The sequence below is a fragment of the Pongo abelii genome, chromosome 4, assembly GCF_028885655.2.
Source record: "Pongo abelii isolate AG06213 chromosome 4, NHGRI_mPonAbe1-v2.0_pri, whole genome shotgun sequence".
Taxonomy (NCBI): Eukaryota; Metazoa; Chordata; class Mammalia; order Primates; family Hominidae; genus Pongo; species Pongo abelii.
The window spans coordinates 163702167-163708838 of NC_071989.2; the positions used below are offsets into that span (position 1 = coordinate 163702167).

The window sequence follows — 6672 nt, forward strand, 5'->3', positions numbered from 1 at the left end:
GGTGGGGGAAGTGTGGGGAAAGGAAGGAGAGATCAGATTGTTGCTGTGTCTGTGTAGAAAGAGGTGGGCATAGGAGACTCCATTTTGTTCTGACTAGGAGAAATTCTTCTGCCTTGGGATGCTGTTGATCTATGGCCTTTCCCCCAGCCCAGTGCTCTCTGAAACATATGCTGTGTCAACTCAGGGTTAAATGGATTAAGGGCGGTGCAAGATGTGCTTTGTTAAACAGATGCTTGAAGGCAGCATGCTCTTTAAGAGTCATCACCACTCCCTAATCTCAAGTACCCAGGGACACAAACACTGCAGAAGGCTGCAGGGACCTCTGCCTAGGAAAACCAGAGACCTTTGTTCATGTGTTTATCTCCTGACCTTCTCTCCACTATTATCCTATGACCCTCCCATATCCCCCTCTCCGAGAAACACCCAAGAATGATCAATAAATACTTCATAAATTAAAAAAAAAAAAAAAACATGGAAATAAAAACAGGTTTAAATACTTTCTCCTTTTAAAAAAAAAAAAATAAATAAATAAAAAAAAAAAATTTGCAGAAAAAATATACCTACTTTATATATACCAGTGGATTGAGTCATGGAAGACCCTTGAAAAGATACGCTTCCTGGAGCCTGAGACGCTTGTCACTGGCATGGGATAACAGATATGTTTAAAAGACTACGGCATTTTTCCTTTAGTCAGGAAGGACGTTGGTGTTGAGGTTGGCATACGTATCAAGGACAGTAACTACCATGGCTCCCAAAGTTTTGCCAAAACCTTGGATGCGTGGCCTTCTGGCCAGTCATCTGTGAAATCATATGGCTGTAGCATTCATGCTATCCCTGGGGGTTGCAGCTTTGTATAAGTTTCGTGTGGCTGATCAAAGAAAGAAGGCATATGCAGATTTCTACAGAAACTATGATGCCATGAAAGATTTTGAGGAGATGAGGAAGGCTGGTATCTTTCAGAGTGTAAAGTAATCTTGGAATATAAAGAATTTCTTCAGGTTGAATTACCTAGAAGTTTGTCACTGACTTGTGTTCCTGAACTATGACACATGAATATGTGGGCTAAGAAATAGCTCCTCTTGATAAATAAACAATTAACAAATACTTTGGACAAAAAAAAAAAAAAGACTGTGACTAATATTGTCTAGCAAGGCATGCTAAGCTCTTGGTGCTCCTCAAAAAAGGCTGTATTTTTGCAATGGAGGCAGTTTACAGAATTAAAAATTTATTGTTTTAAACCTCAGTATTTAGAAATTTTGCTTATTTGCTTTTATGTCTTCATAACATATAAAAAACATGTCTTTCAGTTTTGATGGGGGACTCTATCATGGGTTCCGAGTTGCTTTCATGAGGAAAACATTCAAAGGAAAACAGCTGCATTGCCTGCATATAACAAGCCAGCTCAGGAATTGAGGACAGTGTAGAAGGTTAAAGAATTACACCTTCAGCAGAAGGTAGGAGTAATGCTAGAAATATCTTATATCAGTTAGGGTTCTCAGATGCAAACAACAGAATCCACTTTTGCTGGTTTATTCAAAGAAGACATTCATTAAAGGATGTAAGAGGCTTACAGAATCTCAGGGAAGGCCAGAGATGAAGTCTGAGGCTATTCATTTAGAAACCAAGCCCAAATCACACTGTGGGGTCACTACAATGAGGACAACACTATTGCTCAGCATACATATGGTGCTATCACTGATCATGTGAGGGACTGGACAACAGAAGCTGTGCTACTACTGCCTCCTAATCTCAATACTTTCATTACTTCAGTCACTAAAATATGGATCTGGCATAGTGTCTGCTTTCTCATGTGATTCATTTCCAAACTGAAGTCTCACATATGTCTGACTGGTAGAGCTAGATCACATGCTTAAATTTGAGCAGCAAGGGAGCCTGGGAAAGTGAGTTCTGGCTTCTTTCTTGGAGAAGATCGACTTATAACATGTTCACAAGATATTAGATGGTTAAAATGTCTATAACATATTGTGACATTAGTTGTTTCACATAGCAGCTATCTGCAATTAAAAGGAGGGTGAAAACACTTTGATCAGGCACTGTCTCTGTTTCTTGTAAAATTAAAAACAAAACAAAATAAAAAATGTTTAGAAAGGGAGGAGAAATATCCCGAATTTTGGCAGGCCCTAAAAGAGATTGTATAAATTTATTTGAGTTATTTGTATGAGGTTTTATACATCTACCTATTCATCTTCCTGTTCTGTAGCTAAGCTAGCATGATAATAGCACTGTAGTATTAAAGAAGCTTTTGTGATCAGCCTGGGAACCATCACTACTTGTAACATTGTGCCAGGAACAGAGACAGCAGCAACATCCTGGACAAGACTTTCCACTTCGTGATTGATACTTTCTGCTACAGCCCTAGTCATGCTGACTGGAAGCTATCTTGGCAGGATAAAAAGTCATCACTGGCATTATGGATCTCTTTAAGTTTCAATAAACAGAATCCATTCAAGCTAACTTACCCTAAAGAAGGACATTTATTATAAGGATACAGAGCTATCTCCTGGAATGCAAGGGTAGGAAGTTCAACCTGGCCCCATGAGGGACTAAGCCAGGACTCTGAAAACCCTCAGAAACTAATGGAAAGTGTGTCTGCCTCTCTTTGTCTGTCTGTCTGTCTCTCCCAGCATCTTTTGCATGATTTGTCATCTCTGCTTCTCTCTAAACATCTGCTTCATTCTTTTCCTCTGTACAGACTGACGTCCTCTGCTTTTACATATATGGCAGAAAATGGCTAATTCATTCACTCCTTACACGTCCTTTCTGTTCAAGAGCCAACAAAGGCAAATGGACATTTCCAAGTCTTGACTCCAAATGCCTGGGACAGAGAATGCCTGTACTGGGTTGAATAGTGTATCCCCAAAATGTATGGTCTACTTGGAACCTCTGAATGTGACCTTATTTGGAAATAGGGTCTTCACAGATGTAATTTATTAAGATGAGGTCATACTGGATTAGTGTGGGCTCTAATCCAATGACTGAGGTCTTTATAGGACAACAGACATAGGAGAGAATGCTGTGTGAAGATAGAGGAAAATATTGGAGTTACCCTGCCACAAGTCAAAGGATGCCAAGGATTACCAGGAACTACCAGAAGCTAGAAGAGAAGAGTGGAACAAATTTTCCTTTGGGCTTGCCATGGAAACCAACCCTGCCAACACCTTGATTTCAGATTTTCATCCTCTGGAACTGTAAGAGAATAAATTTCTGTTGTTTCAAGCCACCCAGTCATGGTCATTTGTCATGGCAGCCCTGGGAAACAGAGAGAGTTTCTTTGGCCCAGCTGGGTCCAATGTCCACCTTGTGCATTCACCTGGTTTAGCTATGGCCAGGGTGGAGGGGTCGAACCAGACACTCTGCAGAAGAATCTCTAAGAAGGGGATGTAGAAGGAGCAGGCAAATTGATGAACAGATATAATAATCTTTTTTTGTGCTTCCTTATAACCAGAGGTGTCTGTGGGTACCTAGCAGTGATCAGAGGGAACAGCAGGACTCTAGATAAAGTTCCTAATCATTAGTACTTTAGGAACAACTTACCTCCTGCTATTTGTGAAATGGGATTTTGGTACATTGCAAAGATACCTGATTCTGATGGCCTTGCCACTTTCTTTGGATTCTGATGGCCTTGTCACTTTCTTTGACCAATAGAATGCAAAAGAGATAGGTGTCTGTTCTAAACCTAAGTCTTTTTTTTTTAAATTTTTTTTAGACAGGGTCTGGCTCTGTTGCCCCCTCCTACCTCAGCTGAGACTACAGGAGTGTGCCACCATGCCCATGCCCAGCTAATTTTTATACTTGTTGTAGAGACGCAGCTTTGCCATGTTGCTCAGGCTGGTCTCAAACTCCTGAGCTCAAGCAATCTGCCAGCCTCAGACTCCCGAAGTGCTGAGATTACAGGTGTGAGCCACCCTGCCTGGCCTTCTAAGCCTAGGTCTTTAAGCATTGCTTGCTTCCACTTCTTCTCTTGGAACCTTGCTGTTGTCGTGTAAAAAGCCTCAGCTAGCCTGTTGCATGATTAAAGGGATGTGACCCAGTTACTTCCTTTGCCCCAGTGACCAGTCAGCCAATTGACCAACATGTTAGTGAGGTCACCCTAGACCAACCAGCTGACTGCAAACACAGGAGCAAGCCCAGTGAAGATCAGCTGAGTCAGGTCCAGATCAACACAACCACCTAGCTGACCCATAGACTCCTGAGCGATATTAAAGGTTGAGTTACTACATCTTAGAGTAATTTGTTATGCTGTGACAGATAACTGATACAGGGAGATTGACAATCTGGATTTTGGTAAACCAGATATTAGAAAGGTAAGGATAATTCGTTCATAAATAAAAATAATTCCTAGGTTTCATGTTAATAGCTGTGTCAACTTGGGCAAGTTGTTTAAATTTCCTCATCTGATAACTGAAGTTAACAAAGTAGATTCTTTGGGGTGGGTTATTGGGCAGAGCAAAGGGGAGAAAGTATGGGGCAGCACTTTATAAAACAGCAGGTTGGCATCATTTCTCCATACTCTGTCCTTTGTTTCTTTATTATTAATGTTGGTACAAAAGTGATTGTGGTTTTTGCCATTAAAAGTAATGACAAAAACCACAATCACTTTTGCAGCAACCTAATAAGACATTAATAACTTTAGGAAACAATGGCATGGGTTTATTTTATAAAGTTGAAAGCAACTTGATTTTTACCATGACCTAGGAGACCTTACGTGATCTGGCTGCTCAGTTCTCTTACTTTCCTACCTCTCTCTGTGTCCAGATCAGGGGTGTCCTCTCTGTTCCTCACACATGCCACATGCCTTCCCACATGAGAACGTTTTTTTCCTGCAGTTCCCTCCACCTGCAATAATATTCCCACCTCTCTCTCTTTCTTTATGTGAACCAGAATTCAGGAACAGTATACTTATAATGCAAATAGGATCATGTGAAGTAGCACTCTTAGTAATTAATGTATGTTCTCTATTTTGAGTCAGAGCAACACAAAAGATAAGTAAGGAAAAAGAAAACCCTTTGTCTTCTCCTGTAGAGTCCCTTTAATTCACGAATCAGAATCTTGAGCAACCCAGGAGAAGCATTGTGAGTTTCATGAGAGCTGGTCAGGAGGCCTTCAGAAAAGATTGTTTCCCAGTCATTATTCTCTCTTTCTTTCTCCCCTCTCTTGCTTTACTGAGATAATTTTACATCATAAAATTTAACTGTTTTCAATGTACTATTCGATAATCTTTTTCGTGTATTTACAGAGTTGTACAACCACCACCACAATCCAATTCTATCATCCCCAAAAGAAACCCCATACTCGTTTACAGTCACTCTCCATATCACCCCCAGCTCCAGGCAACCACTAATCTACTTTCTATGTCTATATATTTGTTTTTCTGGATGTTTTCTAGAAATGGAATTATACAAAGGCACACCTCTTTTAATGGCCTTCTTGCCTTATTCTTTGCATCTCAGCTGAAATGTTACCTCCTCTTTCCTTAAATTTCACTGTTATTCTGCGTGTCATTTCCTCATTGTTTTTTGGTAGAACTTACACAATTCATAATTATTTTATTTGTTCTTTACTTGCTTCTGTCTGCCTGTGCTACTAGAATATACTTTTTCTGAGGGCAGGGGCAATTTCTGTTTTACATTCTACTGTGTCCCAAGACCTACTCAGTGCCAGATGCAGAGTGGATGGATGTTCGGTAAATATTTGCTGGTTGAAAAAAGTTTTTAAAAAGTACTGGGGCAGCAGGATGGTGGAATAAGAGGCCCTAGACTCTCCTTTCCTCCAGCAAATACACTGATTCAACAACAATTCATGGAAAAATTCCCTTTGTGAGAAATACAGAAACTAGTTGAGAGGCTCTTTCACCCTGGGTGAGTGCAAAACTTGACACATCAAAGCCAGTAGGAAAATTTGACGCCCTCTCACCTCAGCCCTTACCCCTGGCACAGTGCCATAAGATTGAGAAGAACCACGCCTCTAGCTTCCAGCCTCTCCCTGAATAGGGAAGGAATTGAATTGCATGTCCAATGCCCCAGCTTTTTCAGAGGTTCCTGAGGACAGTCTTCTGTCTTGCCAGTCTTGGAACACTGATAGGACCCGGCATACTCTAATCACCTAGAAGAGACTAAAGATAGTGGTTTGAGCTGACAGTTGCCATAGCTCCTACCCCAGCTTAGCACAGAGTGAGCATATGAAAAACGCTAGCCCCCAGCTTCTCCCAAGGAACAGCAAGAGTTGGTCTGCATGCCCATGCCCCACCTTTTGCAGGCACTGTCCAAATGACTGGATTTTGTCTTGGAGTGCTGATAGAACCCAGCATAATCTAGCTGCCTGAGGGCTAGGATAAACAGAGACAGAGGTTTATTTTATTTTATTTTTTGTTTTTTCCTTGTTGAGAAGGAGTCTTGCTCTGTCACCCAGGCTGGAGTGGCATGATCTCGGTTCACTGCAACCTCCACCTCCTGGGTTCAAGCAATTCTCTTGCCTCAGCCTCCTGAGTAGTTGGGACTATAGGCGCGCCACCATGCCTGGCTAATTTTTGTGTTTTTAGTAGAGAGGAAGTTTCAACATGTTGGCCAGGCTGGTCTCAAACTCCTGACCTCAGGTGATCTGCCCGCTTCTGCCTCCCAAAGTGCTGGGATTACAGGCGTGAGCCACCGTGCC

The 6672-nt window shown here is 41.5% G+C and overlaps 1 pseudogene; it reads left to right on the forward strand.

The window, feature by feature from the left end:
• Positions 1-664: 664 nt before the first annotated feature.
• Positions 665-1104, forward strand: LOC112133416 (cytochrome c oxidase subunit 6C-like; annotated as a pseudogene).
• The last annotated feature ends 5568 nt before the right edge of the window (positions 1105-6672 follow it).